A 28000-nucleotide genomic window follows, 5' to 3' on the forward strand; every position below is an offset into this window, starting at 1 on the left:
AGCAGTCTCTTTAAGAGATCAACATGTCTCCTGAACTCCTCCGCTCGGCATACTCGATCAACATTATTTCAATCTCTACTATCCTCTATTCAACTATACGATCATCCAAGCTCGCAGCCTCTTTCCCTCAAACAACTCCAACGATTCGACCGATCTGCTCCAGAGCAAGCAGGTACAAGTGTCTCTAGCCACCGAAGATCGTCTACGACACTGTCACTGCGTCAGATACCCATCTACGCCGAATGGAACGTGTCAAACATCCATGTCCCTCAGGCCAGGCAACGGTATCAACGGTATCAACCCTGAAGACAGTCCCTAAATTCAAGTGTATCAGTTTCTTCTGCTGCCTCACGGTTCGCTGCCGGTGCAACGATTCTCGGTAGAGCCGGAGTCGCGTCACAGGACATAAGTCCCCGTCGCGAGGTTCACGCACGGTCCCCCGGCACTGTCACACAGGCCGCGCGTCACAACCGTCGGATACGCGGGGGGGTATAGTGCCACGGGTGGTAATCTGCGTAATCTGCCGCGTGGTGGCCACTGCTGCCGCGGAAACGACACTGATTACCAGGCTCGGCTGCGGAGAGGCCTGCCGGAGAGGCCGAGGCGAGGCGAGGCGTTCTCTCTCTCCTCTCGGTGGCGGCCGGCGTCGCGGTGCTCGCCGCCGGGTGATCGCGCGCCGCCCCCGCGGAACCCGTGGAACCGGTACCGTGTCGCGTCCTCGGCCAATGCGGGCCACTCCAGTCACACCACGAAGCGAACCCGGACCCCTCGGTCATGGGCGTGTCGGGACGGGTTCGGCTCGGCCAATCGCGTCCCCGTGCTGTTCACCGCGTCCCTCTCCTCTCGCACTTTCTCGCTCTCCTTCTCTTCAGCATTCACCACGAAGAACGCGGTCCACGTTCCCCGAGCGTTCCTCGAGCTGCCAGATGGCGTCACTGGCTCCTGACGGTGGCGCTACCGCGAGAGGAGCGCGACGCACGCGTGCGCGCGCGTGGGGATGAAACGTTCACCGGTTGGACCGGTGGGGGAAGGTCGGCCGAAGGGGCTGAAGCGGAACGGGCGACGCGGGGAGAGGGATGATGAGGCAACTGCTCGGGGAACGTGACGACTCCTAATTGTCTAATTCCCGGGCGCGATGCGCGAATTGATTGGCAATCCTCGTTGCGCCCGTGTCCCTCTCTCTCTCTCTCTCACTCTCTCACTCTGTCACTGTTGCTCTGTGTTTGCACGGCGAGCCTGTGTGTGCACGCGCACACCGAATCCGTCCGTTCCTCCGACACCCCCTCGCGTCGGGCCACCGCCGTCTACCGGCTTGATGGGATAATGACGTTGTCGGAATGCCTGCGCCGGGGTGGCGAACGGAGCCAGATTTTTTCCAGGGAAAAAGTTTTTCGCGGTTCTGCGTTGGGGGTGAACGGATCCGCGCGTCGCGATCGGCGGTGTTGAAGGGTGAATGATTGATGGAAATTGGATACTTGATTGGCAGGTTTTTGATGTGGTTGTTGTTGATTTTAAAACGGTCGGGCGAGCTCGCGGGGGATGGCGGCGGCGCGAGTGACGGGAGATACGAGGGTAAGATGGCGCGGCTGGGGTAGCCGGGAAAATTTCTGACAGCGAGAACGAAGCGAAGACGCGATGAGTTATTGTTCGAACGGATACCTACGCGTTTCCTAGAATTCTCTAGATATTCACGCGCCGGAAGAACCGAGTTTACTCTGGGGACAATCGAGAACAGTTAGCCCGGGAAGAAGTAACCGCAGGATTACAAACAAAGCTCGCTTTAATGAAATTAATTGTGACTGGTAACGGACGAGTCTGCAGCAAAAGGCTGATGAACCCCCCGTGATGCCTGTCAGTTCACAGACTCCTCACGATGTTGTTATACACTAGGCGGAACAGTATTATGGGATTAATGTAATCCGATTGGCAGGTTGGCGGTGATAGTCCGGAGTGACAGCCAAAGCTCGCTGCGTCTTGTGGGAGTGTCCGGCAGAGGGAAGAGGAGCAGACTTTCCTGCCGCGGACTTGGGAGTCAAGCCGATTAACCAAAATCTTGTTACAGCTGCACGACAGGAAGCCGTGGGGTGTCCTAGGATGGAGTCCGGTGGACATGGAGGATCTACTGGGAAACGGTCGTAAAACAACGTTTTAACTCTTTCCAAAGCGCCAGTTTACCCCGTCGACAGTTTGCAAAAATAAAAATTCATAAAAGCAGATTTTTCTAACATCGAATTCTTTATGAACTAAACCAGATTCAAACTGGTATTCAATTAATCAAAATAACTTCTCTACAACCACATCACGACACAGATACGCAAGCCATCGATATTAAATTATTTTACATATTCCATCGCGAACTTCCCAGTGGCATTGATTAAACTATCAAATCTGCAATCAAGACACGACACGCAATACCATCAAAATCACATTACCGCAATATCATTTGCCCAAAACGGTCAGGATTCTCCGCAAATTAATTTCCCATTACTCCCGACAGGACCTCTAACATTCCAAGCCTCGTCCTCGGGAATAACGGTAAAACTCGGAATCCTCTCCGATTGCCGATATCGCAAGCATCATCGTAGTCGAGATTTACTCGCGGGATCACGGATCGGGCCTAGATCGGCTCGTCCCATCGGAACTATGTAGCGTGGCGCGGCGCGGCGCAAACTTCTCGCCCCGACCTACCTTGGAAGGAGGAGTTACCGGCGCTCGGGACATTCCCAAAGCCGTTTGCACATTAGCGGGGAATAAACGACACCGAAATATAGCGCGGATGCGCGATCGCCATAATAGGAGCGCCGAGTAGTCTATTAAGCGTCCTCAAAACCAGTTAGTGAGTCGGCAATCCAGTTTAGGTACAAAATGGCTGTCGTTTAGCGAGGATTAATGGTCTCGGGAGTGCCCCGGGGCAGCATAATGGGGCAGATGCGTCCTGGATGAGGGGGAACGATCTCTCTCCCCCCTCCCGCCGCTGCCTTCCCAGTCCCTTCTCTCGCTCCGGCTCTCTTCCTCGCTCCCTTTCTCTCCCCGCTGTCCCTGCGCGGCTACGACAACCACCCCGCTGCCTATCCTCCCTTACTCCACCCCTCAGCTAACCTCATTATGTACACCTATCTGGCTACGGGGTCCATTATGCCCTTTTTGCACTTTCCTACGCGCGCACCGGAATAAATACACGCGTTTCCGCCTCTGTGTGCGGTGCTCCAGGGTGAACGCACGCGTGCAGCGCACCGCGCGCCTGTGTGTGCGTGCGCGTGACTGCACGGATACTGCGGAGCGGGTAAGGGCATAGAGGCGACACACCCGAGGGGAGCCGGGTCTCATATTTGGGCCTCGAAGCGCCGTTTAGTTTGGCGTTTCATGGTCGAGCGACTCCCCTAGCCGTGCTGCGCGAGTCGTCTCGTTTCGACGCTCCTGGGAGCGGAGCTAGTCGCTTTCGAATCGACTGCGTACGGTGCCAAGTCGCTTGTTCGCGGATTAGGTGTGTTGGGGATCGTTGTACGACTCAGTTTTTTTTCCGGTCGCTTCGGGCCGATGGATATTTGGATAAGTTTAGCGATGAATTAGGGAAGGCTGAGAGGGTTTACGCTTAGCTTGCGGGTTGATCGATTGAATGCTTGCGTGAGTTGTATGCTTTGAAGTTGAATGTGGGAAGTTTGCGATTGAAATATAGTAGCGTAGGTTTGTAAATGTAAAATGTTGAATTGATTTGGTTTTGATTACTGGGTAGTTTCTTGTGAGGTTAATATTTTAGTTAAGATGGGTTTTGAAATCATGAAAATGGTGTTTCAAGAATGTTTCGTTTCGCACTGATGTTGTTAACACAGTTATGAATTTTTTCGTTCTGTAACAACGCAGTGGACCACTGGGACGTTCCGACTTTGTCCTACAGGGACGGGGCCTTAATCCGGGCGTCTCTGGGGGCCGCGCAGTCCGAAATTCGCACCACGCCTACAGTTTAACGAAATAATGCCGGTCGTTTAAAAGGTACAATGGAATTTTAAATACCTGGCCTTTTGTCGAGCAAGGCACCAGCAGCAACTAGTCAGTACCGGAGGTTTCTGCAGGTGACTAACTGACTCCGCCTCGTTCCCTTCTTCTCTCTCAGTTCTTACTAGCTCGCGTAAACGCCCGGAAACCGGGCTTTACATGTTGTATTAAACGGAGTTCTACGTAGACGACTAGAGACTCCATTCGGACGAGGTTGAACAACTTGCGGTTTGGAAATCTTAGAGAATGCAACGAATAATCTTAGGAGAAGCAGGAATAAGCTGGTTAAGCTTTACAGAAATATAAACAGAAGAAGCGATGAATAGAAAAGATAGGATATAAGCTAGTATTCAATACTGAACTTTCAACAATGCATCACTGTATGAAACATTGAAATAAAATAGCTTTGTTCCTTAATTTTCGTATGAATTACCGTTAAGTCACTTTCAAAAAACATCGTATATATTTCATAAACAATATTGAATACATCTAGCGCGAAATATCCAAAGATATTCAAGTTAAACGAGTTCAAACGATGACTACAGATTTATAGGAAACATTCAAGACAAACTAATCAACGATTCCAGATGAAATATCCGATCAAACGGTTGTCGATATTTTCGGTTTAGAAGCAACCTAGCGTGCAGTTACCGGGAAAAGGATTTACGGTGGGCGTACACGCGAGAGAATTATCCGCGGCGAGACGCGGTAACAGAAGACGGAACGCACCAGCTCGCTGGACCTCGGAAAATCCTAAAATAATCAAACACAGGCTGAAACGGTCGGCTCATCCCGCAAACAGGATTAGGACGAGAGATGCGCCGCGGGTTACCTAGCCGAGACTGGTCGGAAAATGCCGTTCTACCTGTCCCGTGGAAACTTGACTTTACGACTTCCAGGTTTCCATCCCCCGCACCCTCTTCACGGACTAGACAAAATTTGTTTCCACCGGGGTTGTTTGCGCCCGTACACCATTGACCTCTTATCTGCGCGCCGGGCGGCTCGCCACGTTCACGGGGTTCGGCCGGCGAACATGTTCTGTTTGAGGGTCAAATATTTTGGAACTGTTTCTCAAAATACCATTAGGCGGGGCCGCATAAAGGGATACAAGCGAACGAGTGCACGGTGCGCTCTCTTATTTTTCCTTAGGAGCCACGCACACCTTGCGGCTATTTGTCATCGGTACAACGCCGATGCCTGAACAAATTACCATTTCCGAAGATTGTCTTTTATTTTCACAGGACACGGGATTACAGAGAAATTTCTTCTCTCGATTGGAAGGTCGATTCGGCTATGAATAAAAGGAACCGGTTTCCCTTGAAGTTTCTCTAAAACTCGCCCAGCTAGGAGAAAAACATCCTCCATCCCTTTCAGAGATTAATCAAAAAAGTCTCCGGACATAATTCAAGCAGAACGTCGACATTTCGAAACGCAGAATCCCAACGAACGAACGAATCACAGAAAGTCAAGCATCGTCACGAATCCAGTCCCCGCAAAGTCGAATGCGTCCCAGGGAGCCGAGGCCTCAGAAATTCAAATCGCGAGCCGAGCGTCGCGCGGCGACAAGCAGCGAACACGGCCGTCGGCGAGGAGGGATGATAAATTTCAATTTGCCCGAATCTTCTGCCGGAGCCTCTTCTATTCACGTGACGCCGCGGTGGATCGTAAAACGATCGGAGCCGGAGAAGCCTCGCGAATCAAATTTACCCTTACCGGGTCGGTCCTGCCATCCCTGAAGCGAGAAGAGGACAGAAACACGTGGAACGACCGAGAGGAACGAGAGGGGGAAGCGAAAAAAAAAGAAGAGGAAGAAAGAGCTAGTCGTCACGCGTACTTGGCCGCGCTCGGCATAAAAGGGGATGATTTGTAACCGGTCATTGTTCGAGCTGCGTCCAATGACGGGGCGGCGCGTCTCGTAATCGTCCAATCACGCGAGAGCGAGCCTCGGCCTCGGCGCGGCTCCTCTCTAGGACAGTTACTGGCCGAGAGAGGATCCCCGTCGGGGTGACGCGCTCGCAACCCCCGGCCAGATGCGTCCCCGCCGGCTAACGCGCCGCGACGTCTCTCCCATTATGTTTGTTTATTTATTATTAATAGGAAATTCATAACAATCACATAATAGGAGCCCGCGTATAATGGCTTTTTGTGCGAGGCCGGTCCGCGTCGCGTCGGGGACGGATTCCCGCGCGGCGTCACGCTCGGGCTGGCTCGCCGGGTGCCAACAATGGCCGATTTCCCCGGCAATTCTCCACGCCTCTTCAGAAAAATCCGCTGCTCGGCCGCGCGGCGAATCCCGTTCGCGCCACCGTCTTCGCCCGCGGACCCGCAGGAAATTAATCGCGCTCTCTATTCCGCGTCCCGGCGAATAAATAACCGGCGCGCGGGGAGGAAAGCCGAGCCGCCCCCGGGGGTTTGGGGGCTCGATAAAAACGCGCGGCCGCGTTCCGCTGTCCGCGTGAATCATAATCTCGCCCCGATAAAGACAGTCGATCACCGGCGGCGCCCCCGACCCTCTCGCGCGCGGCCGAATTGAAAAGCGCGTCCCCGTCGGGCCCGGATCCGCGAGCGGCGCGTCGAAACCGGCGGAAAAAAGAGGGACGAGGGTGGAAAAAGGACGCCGCTGGACGAACGATCGGACGGACGGACGGACGGACGGGAAGAGCCGACCGAAAAAGAGGAGAGAGCGTCCCGGCGAACGGGGGTGGCATCGAAAAATGGCGCTCGAAACGGGGAATCGGGGATTTTGCGCGCCTCTGCCTCGCTCCATGGCCGCTCGCTCGCTCGGCCACCCCTTCCTCCTGCCGGCTAGCACGGTTGCAACCGCCGTGCCACTCCCCGCGCCCCTCGCCCCTTCACTCTTCCGTCGTCGCGTTGATGTGAACTCAAGGGTGCAAATTCCCGCTCGTTCGAAATTCAGGACAGGAAATTAGACGGGCGTCTCCCTCCCATAGAAATACCCGCGAAGCGTGAGAGATACGAGGGAGGTACGCCGGCCTCCCCTCCAACCTACCGCCAGCCAGCTTCGTATCGTGGTAACAGCCACCCCCGAGCCCCTCTTTCGCCCGACCGGCTCGCCTCTTCAATCCGCCGCGAACGCGTGCATCCTTTTCAATGCCCGCTCGGATAAGTTGGTGTAATAAGGGCGCCGGTCCTTCGCGAGCTGACACCCTCCGCTTTCTGCGTGCGGGTGAATGGAGGAATTTTTGAGCAACCGGCGTAAGCTGATTCCGACGATAGCAGCTGACTGGGCTTGATTTATTAAGAGGTTCGACGGGTTTGTTTTCTTTGGGAATCGTTGGGGTGGGTCTTGTTTGAAGGGCGCCCGGGAGAAGTTTTTTAGTTTCTTTCGGTGGATTTTATATCGAGCTGAGAGGAGTTTTTGTTTGAACTTCCTTTCGCTTTGTGAAAACTCACCCCTTTGTATGAATCGAATTTTCTTCCTATCAGATACGCATTAGTATTTAACTGAAATTGTTTTTTTCGATGAAAATGATGACTTTACAAGTATTTCTGAAATTATCTTCGAAGATCCTGAGACACTCTCTATTCGCCAATCACAAAGACCCAAACATTTACTCCCACAGACACCAAACATCTTATTACCAACTACTCGTCTGTCCAAAAACCAAATTAAAGCTCCACAAAACGGCGTATCGAATTTGACGTACCTAAAATCCTCGGCCAAGCCGTCCACGCAACCTCCGAGTCTTATTTACTCGTTCCCCGTGAAGTTTTCACGCAGCCGATTTCCCCGTGAGAGGACTCACTCTCTAATACCTAATGCCGGTGACAAGTTTTGACAGGGCGGTCCGGTTCATCCGATCTCGGGATTAGGTCAAGACCGTGGCAGGTTGCCGGGAGGATTTCCCTCTGTGTTTGGCTTGTCGGCATCGCCGTCACTTCGTCACCTAGCTTTCCCTCTTGCGCCGGCCGTTCTTTCTCCTGGACAGTTTGCAAACCGGCAGGTAGATCCGGTGGTCCCAGAATCGACTTACGGCGACTTAGGCCACATTCTGGATCGTTGTTTTACACGCGCGCCGACCCCCTTGCTGCCGTGCCTCCTAATCCAATTTGCAGAATGCGCAGACCGTTACTGTGTTTTGAGATGAAAATACGCTGGGGACGAGATGTCGGGGGCGGGTCGACGTGGATTTTCTGCGGAAGTAACGGTACGAACGATTAGAACGTCGTAGCTGCCTGCGGGATTCTTGGATTCTTGGATTTTTGGGGAGTCTTGGTGGTTTGAGGATTCCACGAGAAATCAGTGTTCAATAATTAGTTTCATGGAAGATTTATAGAAGTTAATGTATCTTGGAGTGTATGATGTAATTAATTTAGTAAGATATATTAAATCCAGAGTATGGTTTAACCCTTTACCCGAAAGGTGACCCTGACTCACCACTTGATTTCATAGAGTAAAACTATAAAATTTGATATTTAATATTATATTTCCTATAATGCATCATTTTGAGATCCATAATATTGTTTAACCCTTTGCACTCGGGAGGTGATTTTCACTCACCACTTGATTTCATACAGTAAAACTATAAAATTTGATGTTTAATATTATATTTCCTATATTGCATCATTTTAAGAAATATTCAAATAAAATAGCTATGTCCCTCAATGTATGTGATTTCTCGTCGAGCTTCAAAAAATATCGATTTTATCTCATCAGAAAATGTTCGAATATTTCTAGTGAAAACCTTCCGAGTGCAAAGGATTAATATAACATATTGTAATCTGATGAACGGTTGTCAAAATAATCGGCGTTAGTTGTTCATGCAACGAGGGTACTAATTTCATATCGATTCACGTTATCGCCCATCACCGTTGATTGGTATAAACGATCACTTTTGTCGAAAAGGTTCGACCGATTGGATTATTCAGCTTATTGGAATATCGCCGCCTAATGGAAGCATCACGGCGTGTTTACGAAACTGATAAACAAGGGGGAAGGCACTCAAGAAAATTGAGTGGGGCGTTATTCCATCAAAGGCTCGTTAGAAAATCACAGCTGGCCGATCGAGGAACGGCTTCATCGCTGCCCTTCGTCGCCGGGGGTTGTCCCGTTGATCCCCATTGAACCCTGACCCCCGGCCGTATCGCGTGTTCCACGAAAGCATTACTCAAATTTCAGGGAACACGGGGAAAACGTCGATTTTCAATGGAAGCCCGATTGCGTAATTATCACTTAGGACTGTTTATCGGTTAATCGCTGGCCGAACCGAGCGAGGATAAAAAAAAAAATGGATCGGCTCAGAATGGTCGGTGTCGAAATTGAATCGATTGAAAACCGCCGGCTCGTCGGGTCGGATTTCGAAGAATATGGCGAGCTGGTATGAGGCTGCAAGCGTAATTTTTTTATTACATCGCGCAATTAATTGCGGAGCGGTTCGTATATGGAACAGGTAATTGCGCCGGGACACGACAGCTCGCATGAAAACGCGTAATAAAATTATCTTAAGTGTCGAGGGTGAATTTAACCGGTGTGACGGCCCGCGCTGTGTTTCCGTGGATATCGCGGGGCCTAGGATGCAATAAAAACGCGATTTATACGGCAACCTGCAATTTCCTACGCTATAAAGCTCGTTCCTTCGACCCGCGATTTCTAATCTAATTCGCCGTGGCGAGCCGCGTTCCAGCGGTTTATTGGAGCCCAATCTTTTCTCGTTCGAGCTCTGTTCGCCGAGAAATTCTCGATTTTAATTCATCACCCCGTGTGACGCAACCTGATCGATTCTTTCCTGCCTCTTAGTTAACGCAGTCGCGCCGATGGACTTTTTAATCGACCGTTCGTTCGCCACGACAATGATCGAAACACGAATTTATTGTTATTGGCCTGTTCGGATGGAGAAAACAGGTGAGAATATAGGATATTGAAGAACAAATAAATATCTATCGCTTCTCGTTCGTTCATGTTAAAGGTATATTCTGCTCGAGTTAAATTAGTATTACCATTTCGAACTGTGCCTGCAAAATTCTAATAATCCTAAGCGTCGTAACGTCGTCACCGAAAGAACTATATTTCTAAATTAAAGAGGGCGTTGTAACGATACACGAGAGAATTTCCAGAGTGTTATTTTATTATTTTTTAAGTGTTCCAAGTTTCAATCCCGAGTCTCCGCCTGGAAGCCAATTATACAAAATTACGAATGTTCCATTATTTGAGTATATTTCCAGACATCCTCAGACAATCGGCATTAACATTCACCTAAAGGTCCATAAACCACCTAATTAGAATTTGTAATTGTTACATCTGGCACGGCGTGTCCTTAAACTGCCGCCATTTACAAACCAGTTAGCCTATCTCGGGGCTCGTCGATCGCCATATTGGATTAATATCTCGGCACGGAGGCATGGCGTGTCACGGAAACAAGCGAATGGCAAACGGGCAACGAATAATAAAACCATAACGCGTCCGTCTGATTTAATTAACGATGATTATCTGGAAGATGTGTAACGGGGAGGGCCGTCCCTGCAATTTCTAAGCGTTACACTTTTAATCAACGCTTCACGGAACGCCGGCCAACCGTGTCGCGGCGCACAATGGACGATGGACCGTGCAACACGGCCCGGTGAAGGGTAGCGCCGGCATTGTCCGTTGATTTAAGGATGCACGACCGTTGACAGTTTCCCATCTGTGATTCGGGTGAAATTGACGCCGATTAAGAATCCATTGAGCGGACGCCGCGGAATCGGCTGTAAACGCCCGGTAATGGCCCCGGAGATGAGTTCCCAGTGAATTAGTCGTCTCGGGATGTTTAACTTTCGTTTTAATCGGCGACATTAAATTGAACGTTATCGATTCGGCAGTTCAGTCGAACCGGTGGTTTCCCCTTTACCTTGGCATTAAATCCATACTTTTCGCCGACTACCCGTTACATTCAAAACTCCACTTCTCCAAGTGCCATTTTCTAGATTACTCATAGATCATTCTCAAATTCTACAGTAACCTCCTTCCTAATCACTTACAATAACACCTGAAACTTCCCTAATTTATCGAAACGCAATTTCTCGATAAAAGAAGAAACTATCGTTACCAATGTCCTTAACCATCTATCGCACTCGTTACTGCGACCACGATCAATTACCTACTCCACTAATTTCCAACCAAAGAAACAACTGGGAACGATTCGAAAAGAGAAGATCCTAATTCGAACGAACGCTCCGAGATCCACGAGGGAACGATCAATTACGAGCGAGGAATCCGCGAGGCCCAATAAATCCGCGGCCGTATCGAGTCGGCTGCAATTAAGAAAGAGTCTCGAACTTTGACCGGCGGTCGGCACGCATCGGCCGGTCACGCATGAGCGCACGCGATACGCTCGTAATCGTGACTATTTACCAACACTTTAAAATACGATACAATGAACGCATTCATGGACAAGCGTGGAGAGGTCGGGCCCGGGTAGCAGCGCCGCGCGCCCGCTCCGCCCGGCCGGCCGGACCCAGGGATCTCGGCACTAAATGTATCGCGAGCCCGTTACACGCTGTCAATCGCGGCGATCCAATTTAATCGGGCCGCTAAGTGGAGTAATTGGATAATTTACATTCTGAGTAGATTTCGTGCGGCCGTTACGGCCGCGACGACAGTTTCCACGGAGCCGATACACTCGGACCGGCTGCTCCCAGCCGGCGATAACGCGCGAGACAAAACGGTCTCCCGGTTACGCCAATTTGCTCTAATCGAGGGAAGACAATGGCGGCTTGTACCGGCGAACAATTAACAGCCGAACGAGAGATTCTTCTAGCTCGTTCAATTATGATTTCGTTGTTTTTCTCCGCAGATTGCAGGAAAGGGGTGGATTACGCCGAAGCCGATTACGTTGTGTTTTTCTACCTTGCTCCATAGTTTTCTGCATCGTTCCAATCCATTAACTCGCAAGTTTATTAGCAGCGAGGTTTCTCGGTTAAAATATTTACGAATCATAATGGAGCCACGATATTAAATCTCAAGAACAACGACCTAAATCGTATAATCAATTATACCCCTGAAAACCTATTTTCCATGAAATCTACATCTAAACACCTGTAGCCAATAAAGTCGGTCTTCCCATTAGCATAGCTTGTTTAGAATTCAAGAATTATATCGTCGAAGCTCCAAGGGTTCCTCCAATTTTCCACGTTTTCCAGCCAGCGAAGCGGGCAGAGACGGAGCGTGAGCGATTCCACGGATCTCGTGGCTCGTTCGAAATTCTTTTTCCAGGGGGTTAGCACCCGGTATGTATTTCGGGTCCCGTGGACGGTCGAATTTCGTCGAGCGCAGGCCGAAACGACGCCGGGGCGTGGCGCGGCCGCGTTTCCGAGCCGAACGACCGGCGCGAATTTCTTTTTGTCTTCGGGGTATCCGTTACCCCCCGAAACAGAAGGGCCGCAGACGTTTTTTTTCTTCTCGTTCGTTCGCCGGGCTCGAAATTTTCAGGCCGCGCCCTCTTATCCGCCCGAGCCCCAGTTCGCCCGTTTCCCGATCGCCGCGGGTAATTTGCATGGTGCCTCCTCGAGGTTCCGGCGAGGCAATTAGTCATCGGTGTCATTGTTCCGAACCCGACGCCGATATCCGCCTCGGCGGCCACTCGAGGCGCCACTTTTCTAATTAGGACCGCGGCCAGGAGGAATCGAGACTTTGTCGGCTGGAAAATGTGATTTTTCTTGGCTCGACGCAGCGTTCGTTCGAGATCTGTTGCGCAAGGAGCTGGAGAGGATTTGGTGATCGGGTACTGCTGAGAAACTTGAGAATTTACTTGTCGGAGGATTTTCTTTCGGCGTTGAACACGAGTGTGGACAATTTTCGAGAAAGAATTTGAAGCTGGTTGCATAAGGGTTAGAAGCTTGAAGGTGATTATAACGTGGAGTGGGGCAACTGCATAAACGGGCTCTTATTAATATAATATGAAAGAAATTACAATATCTATGTAGTAATCTACTCAAAGTTAATACCATCCTATCCACGTAGATGCCCAATTAATGAGGGGAATCTTCGATTTATGCCAACCAGTTCGAAAGCACCACTACGAAACAACATATTTGAACGCGGTAAAAAGTATTTCATAGCAAACATATCACTAGTTACACTCTTGCCTCTCAGCATATGATATAAGGCTTCAAATCAGTTTTAATGGTCGGTTGTGCACATGCCCCATTTTCGGGGAAAGTGAACAGTTGTTGGATTTTTCACAATTTTCTTAAAATATTAAAATATACAAGTGAAATTGGCGTTGTTGTCAATGTTAATTATAGCGTATTAACTCAAGAATTCGTTGATTTCAATAAATGTTAAAGTATTGTAAAACAAATTAAAGATACATGGGTTGAAAGTCAAACTTACTAAAAACTGAGTTGCACTTACCCCACTCCACCTTATCGTGGGGATTTTATTGAATGGAGGAGGTAGATATTAATTTGTGAAAATCAAAGAATTGGTATGTATCTAGAAGATATATAAATTAAAATTAGCATTATCATTCGATGAGTAATGATGTTACGAAATCTACGTCTTTATATCTAGCTAGAGCAAATTTCTGAATTTAATTGATTTCGGTCCGAAAACGGTCCGTTAGATTAACGGTTATGTTAATAAACACGCGAAAATTAGTTCTCCGAGAGTATGTCGCCAGCGTGTGGCAAATTATGAAATATTCACTCGAGCCCGAACCAGTACGCCGAGCCGTATCAGCTCGATCCAATTGCTTCTTTCTTCTCTCGGTGTTTACGAAAACTGATTAGCATTCGAGTATCGCGGCTGTGTATTCCAGGCCATGTATCTCGTTAATTACTCAGAAGATAACGTTTCCTGGGCATTCACATCGATTTCGAGGCTGGCTACAAGTCGTCTGATTTATGAATCGGCTGTCTAATTACTAATTAAGCAGTCACTTGATACGTGTACACGGCTGGCGGTTGTAGTACAAGCACCGACCGTTCGTGGCTGTGTTTCCATTGAACGAACCAATGAATTACCGTACGGAAAACTGTGAAAGTTCTCTCTCTCGCAGGGTACGACACTAATCGATTCATTTTTGCTCGGCGTTGGTTTGCGTAAATGTTACAAGTTATTTTATATTCTCATTTAGAGGTTTCCTCGTTTTTACGGATTTCTTCTGTCCCTTTGAAAGCGGCTTTCACCGTTTCTTTGAATGTTAGACGGTTGTCGCTGCACGCACGTGACAGTTATTAAGATGTCGCGGGTAATGTGTATCCGCAGTTCCTTATAGGGTTATTTCTCTCCCGGCACGAGAAAATAAAGTTGCAAGCAGAACGTCGACAGCTGACCATAAATCAAGATGAAATTTAAAGATTAATGTACACGTTCCTCGCACCCGCGGCTGAACGCTAGGACTGCCCGGTAATTTTGTATAAAAATTTTCACGTCGTATTTTTTGAGGCGCGACTTTTATTACACCGTATAAATTAACGAGGGAATTTACTTAACACCCGCGTTCTCTTCGCGTAAGGATTCCGTTCGTATATCTTCCCACACGGAAATATTACAAATTGAATCGAATTAACCAAATGAAAATTTATAGTCGCCCGGCAATTTGTACGAAATTAAGTGCAATGCAATTAAACACATTTGCAAGTCAACAGCACGCGAAGAAACTTCGATAATTTCAAAGATTACTCGAACCAATACAGGAAAGTTGATAATTCAACTCGGAATCGCGACAATTCCGACCGAACGGATCAAGAATCCATCAAGGAAAAAACTCCGGAGGCCAAAGGCGAATCGCGAGGTGTAATCGAACGAAATTTCAACCTCGGAGAGGACGGGCCAGCCCTTAATCGGCGATCAATCCAGAGGTAAACCGAGCGTGAATCCGTCGCCGGGCAAAAAGGAAAAGCGTACAGAGAAAATCGCTGCGGTTCGCGCGAATCGCATTAGAACTCCCTTATCCGGTTGAAAATGGAGGAACGTCTCTCGGGGCGTTATCTCGATCTGAACTATGCCACGTACAATTAGTTGAAAACAAGATAACCGACTGGGAAACGATGTCGGGGGAACGGAGGCGGCCGTAAACGTGCATCGACTACGACACGCGTGTTACTCGGTGCACTGCTATGCGCTCGCCGCTCGCGACACACGGACGTCCCGTGCACGTACACGCAGGCGCACACCTGCGCCACAATAAACCCTGTTCACGAAAACAGTAAAAGCATCCACGAGCTGCACGGAAAGACATACGGCGCGTTCACGCTGATACCCATTCGGTGCTCCCGGTCAACGTAATTAATTCCCGGCTCGTCAACGCCAGTAATTAAAATTATACGTTAATGATTTGCAAAAACTTGTTTTGTTGCGGATGGACGGCGGTACGCCTTATCCGAGGCCTAATTATAGCCTGCGCCGCTCTGACACACGGCGTGAAACAAATGGAGGAAGATGAAAAAGGCCCCGTCCTCTTCTTCGTCCTCTTCTTCGTCTCCTTCTTCTGCATCTTCACCGTCCCTGCCCCCCCCGCCGCCCCGCCCTTCGGCCGCGCTGCCTGACCTTTTTTGCGCGATGCTTCTTGCTCGTCCTGTTCGCTTGAAATTGCACTTCCCTACTCGGTTCCTGCGAGTTTTTTCGCTGTCATTTTCGTGGATGTACCTCGTGGGAACTGTTTAGTTAAATCGCGACGAGGGATTCGACGTTTGAGGCGAAATGAATAGGTCTGCTGCGATCGGTAGCCTTTCTCGGTGTCCGAGTGAATTTATTTTTGTGGAAATTTAGCTGGTGGTTTTAATTAGTATTCCTTTGTTTCTTCTTCTTTCTTTGTTACTTTATTTATGTGCCTTACCGGCGGTTATCGTCGGACTGTTAATTTTCTGTGCTCTAATGGTAAGCGTTGAGATAATAATAGAAGTCGGACACGTGGTGAGCGGTGGTCTACCGTATGAATAATAATCTGAAATGCCACGTTGAATGTGCGATTCCTTTTTTTCCACTGGAATATTCTTAACCGCGAAGTGCATTTAGCAATTAGAAGGGATTATAAGACAACGATTTAATTGTGGTAGGCCTATTCCTTTTATCAGGAGCTTAATGGAGTGCTTGTAAGGTGAACTAATTTCAATTTATTTCTCTTCCTCCTTTTTGTTTGCGTACGGGTGCTTGCAATTAATTCTTCCGAGGGAATTGTAAGTAAGTCGATAAGATTGCATCGTGGCGTTCGCTGGAGAGCTGTATTGTGTGTACGCGGCAAGTAAGTGGTCACCGGAGTTACAGTTGAACCTTTCGTGTCTCGAAAGATTATTTAACGTTCCATTTTCATTAAAACGCTATTAGGAATGAAATATACTTAGATACCCTTTCCGCGTCGGCGCGAGATTGCTCTTATACGGGCTTTCAAGGGGATCAGCGAAAAATAAGTCGCAGAAAATAAAGATGACATAATCCAATACAAGAATCGTTAATCTCGGTAACATTTCAGCTTCTGTAAACAAAATTAAATCGTAAGAATGAATATTTGCATAACAATCCGGTATCCGGTTGTCATTTTGTAACAACCACCGTGCTTTGCGCACCGGCGAAGCACCGATTCCGTCCGATATTTCGAGCTGACCGAAACGTTAAGAAATTTCTGGCAACGTTACTTGTACATTTTCGTAATCGTTACACAATAACATCGCGTGTTTACCAGCCGATTAAATCGATCGTGTGCCCCGGCTGTTTTTTCTCTTGTTTACCATCGCCGGGAGATTTATATATTTCGGAGTTTATTTACATTCGGCCGCTTATCGATTGTTTTCTCTATGGTCCACGGTGAATTTGTCACGGTATTTCACCATCTCCGCCAATCCAGGTCAGATAATGTGGCCGTCTCCGAAAGATCTCCGTCGATTTACGTCACCAGCGCGTTTTCATACGGGCCGATAATTAAAACACAGGGACGAGCCGATATCGCTAGACAGCGGATGTCATGCATTTAGAACAAATACGATTGCATAGAATGTAAATAAGAGGAATTAGACGAATTAAACGTTTCATTGTGGTTTCGTTCATTTATAGCTGTTGGAAAAGCATAGTGGGGTGTAGTAAAGTATAGTGAAATATAGTGAAATATAGTGAAATATAGTGAAATGTAGTGAAATATAGTGAAATATAGTGAAATATAGTGAAATATAGTAAAATATAATAAAATATAGTAAAATATAGTAAAATATAGTAAAATATACAGAAATATACAGAAATATAGTGAAATATAGTAAAATATAGTAAAATATAGCAAAGTATAATAAAGTATAATAACAGCATACGCTTTCTGTGAAATCTTGAAATAAATTCACGTAGCAATACCAACGACTAAACTGCAAATAAACTAAAACACAAACGAATCGAGATTCCAACAAACACAAACAAATGCTAATCACTCAATTCGACTAGTCGGCAATCCTAGTGTCAAGAGCGATTACTTTATCTGCAAACTTCAACACTCGTAAAAAAAGAAATTAGCTTCTACTTAACCTTGTTTCTTCACACCGTTCCGAGAAACTTTTATTTTGCATAAACATCGGCCGCCTATCACGCAGCCACGCGATTTCGTAAAGAATGGCGGCACTGGAAAATTCTTCCCGGAGAAAGTACGCGGCGGCCTCGCGAGATCAGCGTTTCCGGCAAAGACGAGGATCGGCAGGGCCGAATATCGCTAACGAGCCCAGTTGTTTTCCGTTTGAGCAGCTGTTAATTGGCAGTGACTAATTACAACGCGTTATCGGACAGTTATCGCCGCTACCGACGCTTTTACCGAGGCGTTCTTGCGATCCCGGCACCCCTTGCCCTCCTCGCTCGACGATTACGTTTCAACTCGTTACGTGTATATACGCAAAACGACTCGCCTCGCGAGACAGAAGGAAAGAGAGAGAGAGAGAGAGAGAGAGACAGAGAGAAAGCGGGAGATGTTCAACCGACGCCATTTGCCGGTCGCGAAGCTCTTCTGATTGTTCGACGTCCATTCACAAACGGTTCACTTCTTCCAGCCCCTGTTTTTGCCGTTCCGCGCGCGCAACAGCCTGTTATTATTCCCGACGATACACTCTGTAATTAAATATTTAATTGGCTTAGAGAACGACTCCGCGGCCTGGTCGGAATATATTGAAATGATAATAACGCCGGCCGATAACGGGGAGGTCAAGACACTTTCTTGCACTTAGAAAACATAGAATTACTTCGCTACAATTAGACCGCGGAAGTTGCCGCGAATTTCACCTTCTTGCTCGCGAATGCCTCGGCTTCTTATGCCTCCCGACGTACCTACGGCCGCGTTTATTTCGATTCTAATGATCTCGAGGCGTGTTCGCGTTTAATAGCTGTTTAGACTTTCCTCCGAGATGTACCGGATAAAGTTGCACGGGCCGAGAATAGGGACTCGGTATTCGACTGGGGGAATTGGGATCACGATACGATTTCCCGTGCGAAATGTTTCAGAAACTTAACCATACGGGAAGGTATAGAATTCAATTGGAATTACACAATGTTACACTTTCGCGACATTACGTTTTCCATTAAAATCAATACCGGTATCACCGAGAGATCAAAGGAACAGAGGAGAAATATTAAAACAAGAACAAGGTTCATTACGTCGCAACAATAAGCCGAAGAGAAAGCCCCAGTTTCATATACCTGCTCCATTTCTCCATCTGTCAAGCCTCATCCTCCTTTCCTTTCTTCGTCGATACCCGTCGCACTTTTGTCCCCGAAGAATGCAAGCGAAGTTCCGTGAAAATCGCTCATCGGCGGGACGCAGAAGACAAAACCGCCTTCCAAAGATTCTCCATGGTCCGGGCGAATTTCGCGGTGACTTCTGAGACCGTCCGAGGACCCGGTGGTACACGTCGAACATTCGCAGATGACGATCTAACGAACGGGAACAGGACCCGTCCCGATCGTGCCGGCCCGGCTGGCCGGGGCCCGTAGAAAACGACCGCGAAAAACGAGGCTCGAAGGGATCCTACACTAATTATAGGTCCGCCGGTTCGCCGGCGATTGTTCCGAACGTGTCAGCCCCTTGTTTGCGGGTTGTTAAAGGGCCCGGTCTGCCGTCTTTCCCGGTGGTTTCCTCGCGAGACCGTAAATTTCCCGGCGATTTCCACGTGACGGCTGCGCCCGGTCTCTCGCGGCGTCTAATAACACGAGCCGGGTTGCAGTGGAAGGGCAGTCCCGGTTTTCCTACCGTTTCGGATCGATCCTCGGGCCAATTAAAAACCGGTGTCGGTGATTAATGATCCGCGTACCCCCTTGAATCCATTACGATTCATTACGGCCGCGATTCAGGCGCGATTAAACCGGCGCGCGGACGATCGGCTGGAAATAAACGCGCCGGCTAATTACCGGGCAACAATCGTCGAAAATCGCCGAGGAATCCGGACGGCTGAAGTCGTCATCCGCGCCGATCGTCTCACCGCGCCGGCGACAATGAGCCACGGTTACGCGTTGCATTAATCAGTGACAGCCGAGAGTCCAACGGGAGAGATATATGGAGCGAATAATTTCTCGAGGCTGGAATCCCGCGAAGAAACCCGCGCCGTTTCACGCTCGCCGGGGCCCTCCGGACGAACGGGGCCCCGGGACAGTCGGTCAAACGTCACCGGCCGAGGGGGGACCGGTAATAAGGCCACCGCGATAATAAGGACACTGTGTCATTTATAACTGCCTACTAATTTGTTGTATAAACGACGTACACGTGCAGCCCGATTATCGTGGACCCGGCGCGTACGGAAGAGCGCGTGCGTATATACCTGGTGGCCATCCCCGACCGCGGGCTTAATCGTTTCCAGGGCCGCATTCACCGGTGCCGGCTTTTTGCGCCGGTCGCCCCGACAGCCAATTACCTTTATTGCCGCAGAAATTAATGTATTCTTTTCGTTTTTATGGCGGATGCGGCAACGGGTACGAGACAGAATTCGATAATTTGCGGATGAGACGCTCGTGAAGCGTTCCGCGAACTTTCAATTTGTTCAATATGAAAGCTGTTACGGAATACACGTTACGGAATATCGAGCAATTGCTTATGTAACTTGACGTAATTACGCGGATCGCAATGCTTGCTAAATTGGAGCCGTGGAATTTGAATAACACCTGCGTCGTGTCGTTCGTGTCTTTCGAAGCGGAATGAAATGTTTCCTGGGTATCAATGTTCGATCGTTACAATAACGCAATGATACCTTCGAACAAATCATCGGGGATACAACACCTGTGACAAACGTGATCGCGAAATTTACAAGCGAAAGGTTAACGGTTCACAGGAGCGTACACGATTTAGCTTCCAGCCCGTTGAGTCGGCCAAGACAATCCGATGAAAATTGCACGGGAAAAGAAGATAATACGTCCCTGGACGGTGTTAGTCGGCACGGCCGCGGTCCATTAGTAGAGACGGTGTTCGGAAAGGAGCTTTGGCTCGGCCGTTTCGAAAGCGGGGCCTCCGGGGCAGCGGAATGGAGGCAAGTCCTCTCCGTGGCGCGGCGGAGCCAGTCAGGCACCGCACGAGTCGGATTTATGAATTGCCCAAATAATTTATTAAGCGTAATTTTCAATGGGGCCCAAATTGAATCTGATTTAAGTACAATGCGGCATTGTGGCGGGCCCGGCCGGGGCCCGACTCGAGCAGAATGCGAGCCTTGATTCGAGAACGCGCGGACTTAAGAGAAGGTGCTAACTAGTCTCTGAACGGGCCTCGGCTTTCTCCCTCTAACTCTGCCTCCCCTCCTCGCTGCCTCTTTCTTCTTCGATTTCACCTTCGCCTGCCGGCATCTCTCTCCTCTATAACCCTTCTCCCTCTATCCCTCATCCGTTTGATCTCTTCCACCCACACCTTCCCTCTCCCTCTCGCTCCTCGGAAGTTCTTGTTCGCGACGCAGCCACACGTCTCGAAGTATTCCGATTTTCCTGCGCGCCGGGGCGAGTCTGACGTCAGCGAAGAATGCCCTTTGATTGGCCCACGAATGCAGCTATCAATGGCTAATGAGCCCGCGACCTTGATACACGATCGACCGAGACGCGCCTGAATAGAGAAATTAATTTCCGAAGGTTCATCGACTGCGGTCTCGGTTCACCGGATGATTTAACGTCCCCCTCTCCGTTCGCGATCGAGGTAATCGCTAATTTTCCGGCTTAGTTTCCCGGTTTTTCGGTCGAGTTTCCTCCTCCGCCCACGCGGGACCGTGCGTTTTCGCGCCGGCGTAATACTCGGGTTTATTCCGGCCGGGTGTTTACCGGCTCGAGCCCGGCAGAGACGGATCGTCGAAATTTCTTCGGCTGGATGTGCCCTTTGAATGGGCCCCGATCGTGATCGAGCGGAGCCGATGATGTCAGCAGGAACGCGGCGAAGAATGCCTTTTGATTGGAACACGATTTTAAGTATCAATGCTAATGACCTTACCGGGCAGCCGCTTAATTGGGCCCGTCATATCGATCCTCCCCGGGGTAACCGGTGTCTTCCCGTGACGCAACCCGCCCTTTCACTCGGCCCACCGACGCGCCTCGCGAATCCCCTTTCTCGGGCTATTCTTCTCCCCGGTGCATCGTCGGATCGTCCGCGGTTCGTTTGGAGCGCTTGTGATCCTGAATTCCTTCGGGAACGCGATCGAAGGAGTCCTTTGTTGACGCCGGTGGAAAGGATTGTCTCGAGCCGTCGTGGGCTTCGATATTTATATGCACATCATTGTTCTCGGGATTCTATAATAACGAATTCTAAACTAATGAAACAACTTCATTAGTTTGGGATATAGTACCAATAACCTAATTCTTGGTTAGATTAGACCATGACCTAATCCATTTCTCAAGAAAAAGAAAATTTCAACATTTGATTCTTCAATATTTTACTATTTGCAGCTACTTCGAGAATTAAAATATTTCACATACTATAGAACAGATAGAAAATTGACGAATTAATAAAACGATATTATCACACTTGAAAATTGACCCGAAGTAAGCATGCGCTAGTTGCGAGTGCAAAGTTTCCTACAGCAACAGGATGGCGGGCGCATGGATGACGAATACGAAGATCCTTAATATTGATATCTCGAGGACGTGGGTTGTCATCATTTAACCGGTACAAAAACGATCATTTTCACGGGCAAATGACGACGGTACGGCGCGGCGAGCACGATGCAGCTTTAAGTGGTGCATCGGGGGTCGCGATGCATCGCAGGGGACCACCCATCGGCCGTGAATTGTCGACAGTTCCAAGAATCCGCCGAGCAATCACGCGGCATCGTGCTCACCCGAACTGGCTCCTCGTTCGGACGCCTGTCGTCGCGACGGCGTGGTTCCGCCGCGATTATTCGGCCCGATTTATCGATCGTGCGCGCATTCGGCGCGCGCTCGAACGAGAAATTTCAATCGCGTCGCTTTCGCCCGCCGGGGATTAAGAAAACGTATGGCATTATTTGGCCGAAAATAATTTCCTCGGTAAATAATAGTTCCTCCGACTCGAGGCGTGCATATCCAAGCCGATTATTCGTTTATTAATTTCTTCATCATTCAGCGAACGGTAGAAATCTTCACTTTTAGAGAACACGTATTAATTAGACGATTACATTAGTCGCCGATGAATTCAGACAATTGAATTATGATTTAATAACTGCATTGTTCTCCAAAATGGAACTAATTTTTCTATATAGAAATAAATCAGATTTATAGGGACCAATAGCGACAGTGAATGCAACGAATAAACGAAACTTGAATAAAGGACGAAGAGTCCCTTCGAACCGGCTGGTTCCCAAAAATCAATTTGCTTGTATAAAACAGATTCCGATGAAATACGGCTCGCCCCTCTTCGTTTAAGTCTTCCTTTCCCTGAAACGGCGAGCGACACAAAAGGCTCGTACGGCGCGGTCGTGTAAAGTAATCGAGAAACGGTAATTTTAAGTCAGCCACGGCCGCAGGCCGATTGTCCGGCGACCATCTTTCAAACTAGAATTCAATTGCGTCACGCCGCGTTATCCTGAGAGGTACCAATCAAACGCCTCAGAGAGTTCCCGGTGGTCTTGTGTGTGGCCCTCGCGCCACGACGGTACCCGAACGAGAAAATGACTGCGCCGGGAAAGAGAGGGAGAGAGGGAGAGCGAAAAAAAAGGAGAACTGTTTGTACGTTGAGAGACACATTTATGGCCCAATCAACAGTGTATTCAAACATAGTCACACCTTCTTGCAAAGGGACGGCCGTACAGCCACGACGAAAAGCAGCCCGGCTACCTTCGAGATCCTGAAAGGATACTGCAATCTCCGGCTCATTCATAGACAACGGACTTTCCGAGCGTAACGAGCAACAAATAAAGTAAATCGCGCCGGTTAGAATGGAAACAATTACCGATCTTGCTCTTCACGGCGATTCTTCGATAATTAAATGTCATTCATCGCGTCAAAGCGTTCTATACGTGATTTATACGATAATAGTCGCGATATGAAAAATTTTTGTTCTCACTTTCATCTATTCGACGGGTACTGGGTGTATTAGTGGATAATCCAGTTGTTTTGGTGAATTTACCGTGTGTAATGGTTTAAATTTTGGAGACAGGAAGATGGAATATTGTGTTTTTTAATGGAGGCGGAAATTGTTTCGAGTTTATGAAGCTTCTGTGAGACCAACCCTTTACAAAAGAAGTTTCCCGGATTCCGACGGTTATGGGAAATGCGCCGAACAACGGAAGGCGCTGCTGGAAGGAATTTCGAAGGCCTCCGACCAAGGAGACCCGGAGGATCGATCATCGTAACGCGCGTTTTTCGTGGCAGCTGTACCCGACTCTTCGTCTTTGATTCTCGAGATCAATGGAGCCCCGTGAATGCGATATACATTTTTCTACCCACGCGCGCAGCATCCTTCAAATTTTTCTCGCTGGAGGCGTCGGAGATCTTTCGATCTGGCTGAACATACTCGGGAATTAAAAATCGAAGAATTTCTTTCGAAGGATACTTATATTTAGCCACCATCACTTTATATCTATGAAATTCAACGCGCTGAAAAGCAGCCTGACATTAGTTTCCCTTAATTTTCTAGGATATAGAAATAAAGGATTAATACTTTGTAACCAGTGTGCTATAACTACCCCTTAGATTTCTTACAGTTTATTCTCAGGCAGAAGAAACTTTTCGAATCTTCTAAACTCTAAGTATTACTTCGATAAAACAACGCTTCTCGAATTCTGCGATTAAAATTAAATTGACCAATCTCAACGTTTACAGAACTACGAGAATTTAATAATATCCTGTTCCACTGTACCTCGACGATTCCCAGAACCCGATTCATTATGATCCACCGAAGAGAACGCAGGGAACTTCGGACGATTTAAATTTCACACCGCATTTCCATCCGAACTCAATTATTCCCCGCGCAGTCCGGTCAGCCACGAACCCCGAAAATTCCCTGCCCTCCACGGTAATCCCGAGACCGAGTGAAAATTACACGGAAGCAAATAATCCTAATAACGTATCCCAACAAACTCACGGGGCGGGCGGCGACCGCGTAAAAAATCACGTCCGCCGGCGGCGCGCGGGGCAAAATTATACGACGGTAAATCAACGGAAGCCGGGAATCGTCGTCCCGGCTTGTTAATCCTAATCTGCATTTTTATCCTCGAGGAACCACCCATATCGTTTAGGAAACCGGGGACGGGCATGCGGAGAGAGCAACGTTGTCGATCGCCGGGGAGAGGGGCGGGCGAAAGAGGAGGGAGGGGGAGAAAGAGAGACGGTTTTCGTAGCGACGGCTCGTATTTTGAAAGCACTTTAGAACCATTTAGCTGAATGCGCGGCCGGAGTTTATGGGGGTCCTCTGGTGGCGTAGGGCTCGCTCTTCAGCCACCTCTCACAAAGGGGGCCAGGGGACCAGGTGTCGGATCGTCCGCCACCATTACCGAACTGTATATCACTTTCCGGGCACCGACACCCCTGGCCACAATATTGCCTCCCATTCGAGTGCACCTCGAGGCCCTGTGCACACAGACTACTTTTATTTCCCTCATTAACCTGTTCTACGGAGCAGTTTAATGCTCGTAGGGGACCGTGATATAAGGGAGAAGGGAATAAGGTCTGGAAAAAGTCACGGAGGGTTGTCCGATGAGTTCGAAAATTAGAGGAACTTTTGTGTGACATAATTTTGTATGGAACTATTGAGCAGTTTGAGGAGTTGTATCATTTGAATTGGAAATGTGATTTTCGGTAATGGTTTGTATATTGAGGATTGTGATTTTGAGATTGGTATTGAAGACCAGTTGATTGTGGAAGCTTGGAACGATGAGGTCGAAGTTAAATGTTCGATAATGTGTCACCTTTTTATTGGAGTTTTTCAAAATATTTGTATATTTCGGAATCTATGGAGCTCGTTAAAGGGAAATAGACTTCTTACGAGGAATAGTAGTTACAAGTTAGTACTACAGCATGCAATAAAACGTGGAAACTGGTTTTTGATGCCTAATAAACGGTAATCGAAACAGATCTTCGGAGATTTCCCGGTCCCCGAAAACAAAGTGAATTATTCTCAGTTTCTGTCCGATCGGAGATACAACGTGCGTTCATATACTTTTCCACAGAAGTTGTCCGACCACTAAATCCTCTCCGGAACGACCGGTTAACTCGTTTCCCGTCGCACAATGCGTTAAGCCCGTTTTTACGAGGATAAATTAGTTTATACCGGGTCAAAGAATCAAGTAAGGGACCGGGCATTGAAACGACGCTGGGAAATTAATGCGCCGGGCGGGGGAGCGATCCGGAGATTCCTCGAGAATGTTTTTCGAGATTTCGATCCTTTCGGCTCTTTCCGCGCGGACTATCAAGCCGCTCGTTAGCACACAAACGCGGCGTTAATACGATCGACGAGCTGGGACCCGGTTGATTCCGAACCGCTCGACTGGAAGAATACCGGTATTTAAGAGCTCCTCGGTGAACGTTCCTGCGGGGTGTTTTATTAAAACGTCGATTCTCGATCGATCGGGACGTCCTTCGTTCGTCTTTGACTACGAAGCTTTCATTCCTGACGAGCGAAAAATGAGGAACTCTGGAGAATGGAGACAAAATGTAGGAAGTTGAAAGGAACTTTAGAAGTTCGTACATGTCTCGCACTTAACAACACTATAATGATCAAAATCACCATATTAAACTATACTATCATATACATATAAACAAACATGCCCCAAAGCAAATCATTAATTAACCTTGAACAACCTTACACGACCTTGAGCGAGGAGAAAAATCAAACTCTACCAAAGGTAAAACAAGCATCCAATAATAATACACTTCACATCAATCTCCAAAGTCTGTCAAAAAACAAAAAAAATCAAATTTTACAAATTGAAGATAGATCATTCTTATCCGTTCAACCGACGTTCTCCAAAGGATGTAGATCACAGGAACGCAGCTCCGGTGCACCGATGGAACGCTCCGATTCCCTGCAGTTCGCGAGAGGTTCGAAGATTCTATGGAATACCAGCGTCGCCCATTACGGTAATGCGTTCTGGATCCATTTCGGGCTTCATGATTTTCCGGATCCTTCCCGGAAGGACGGGAAGGGATGCGAACGAGGAAGTTACCCGAGCACCTGCTCGGGCTGCGGGTTTTGGGTTGTCGGACTCAATTTCAGTCTTTTCAAGAGGTCGACAATCGAAGCCACTCGAGAGCGGAAAGCGACACCACGGCCGCGTCCTCTCTCTCTCTCTCTCTCTCTTTCTCTCTGTCGAGCTTTACAAGGATTTAAACAACTTCGAATGGTCCACGGGTTCCGCGCCGGGCACAATGCCGCCGTCGGATCTCTTTTACAACTGGATCCTTTACGGCGACGCGAATCCGCCATTCACGGCCGGACACGCCGTTTCTATTGGATAGCCCGCGGAGACAAGGACGATCGCGCCTCTGAAAGACCACACGCCTGGTTCATTAAAGCTCTCGGAAACGATACCCTTCTTCCCTGCCGTTCGCCTCGAACGCGACTGCTGGAATTTTTAAGAAGTCTCCGCGCAGTCGACTTCCACCGGAGAAAGGAGAAATAGAAATAGCCCTTTTGGGAAGCTACCGCGGAAGATTGTTGCCTTAAACAGCTGGGCTCTTGGAGAATTAGGAAATTTGCAGCTAGTAGTCTCCGAAGGACTCGGGATTATCTGTTCGCATATCTTTCAGTGTTTTTAGGTTATACGTGAAGTGCCAAATTTTTAACTAGCATCTTCGCTGAACAGTCTTAACACATCAGGGTGGTCTAGAAAGTTTGCTAATGTCCCTATTTTATTACAAACCTCGTGGAATCTTTAACCCTTTGCGGACGAAGATACTTTGAAATTTACAAAGTCTTCAATAATTGAAGTTAAATATCAGTCACTTAATTGATAGGAAAAAAGGAAACTACGACCTGATCTGTTACTGTTAGCGTAATTAAATCATTTCTCATCGACTTAGTCTTCCAAATATGAACACTTCGTGTCTCCGAAGTGTCGACATTCGTCCGCAAAGGATTAATATGCAAGTTTTTAAATTCTGGTCAGTATGAACGAAAAACAGAAACTTGCATCAGTATCTGCGATGTTCTAAGTGTACGTTGCACATTTTCTGAAGCTTCTGGTACAATTAAAGAGACGCTACGCAGCCGGAAGCAGCTCGTGCCCCCTCCGGGAGTCGCCTGGTCGCAGAGGTGTAAGGTTTTCCGGTGGAAAATCGGCGTCTCGCGTGACTTTTACTGCGGCCACGACAGCGGGGTCCAAATTGTTCGATTGTCCGTCTCGAGTGGCCGGCGCATTGTCGCCGGTCGCAGCTGTTCGGTGCCTCTTAAATCGCAATTATGCGAGGCGCACCAAGCCGCGAGAAAGAAAACGGTGACGACGGGGTGGGGGACGGGGCCCATTTTCTAGCGTTTCGCTCAAAAACTGATCCTTCAAGTGGCTGACAATGGGCGCAGAACGAATCGACCCCGGGCTTACCTTTATCTGCCCTTCTTCTGCCTCTTCTTCTCTTGCCGGCGAGAGGCCCGGCCACTTCGAACGAGATTGCCGTATTGTCGAGGGCGTGAGGCCCTTCGCAGAGACCATTTTCCCTCCGTAACGCCATTCACCG

The 28000-nt window shown here is 48.4% G+C and overlaps 1 long non-coding RNA gene across 1 annotated transcript; it reads right to left on the reverse strand.

The window, feature by feature from the left end:
* Positions 1–252: 252 nt before the first annotated feature.
* Positions 253–27992, reverse strand: LOC143176919 (uncharacterized). Its single transcript, XR_013001463.1, has 2 exons — positions 27868–27992; positions 253–315 (listed from the first exon to the last, which is right to left on the reverse strand). It is a non-coding gene; the product is annotated as an uncharacterized LOC143176919 (long non-coding RNA).
* Positions 27993–28000: the final 8 nt, after the last annotated feature.

The sequence above is a fragment of the Nomia melanderi genome, chromosome 2, assembly GCF_051020985.1.
Source record: "Nomia melanderi isolate GNS246 chromosome 2, iyNomMela1, whole genome shotgun sequence".
Taxonomy (NCBI): Eukaryota; Metazoa; Arthropoda; class Insecta; order Hymenoptera; family Halictidae; genus Nomia; species Nomia melanderi.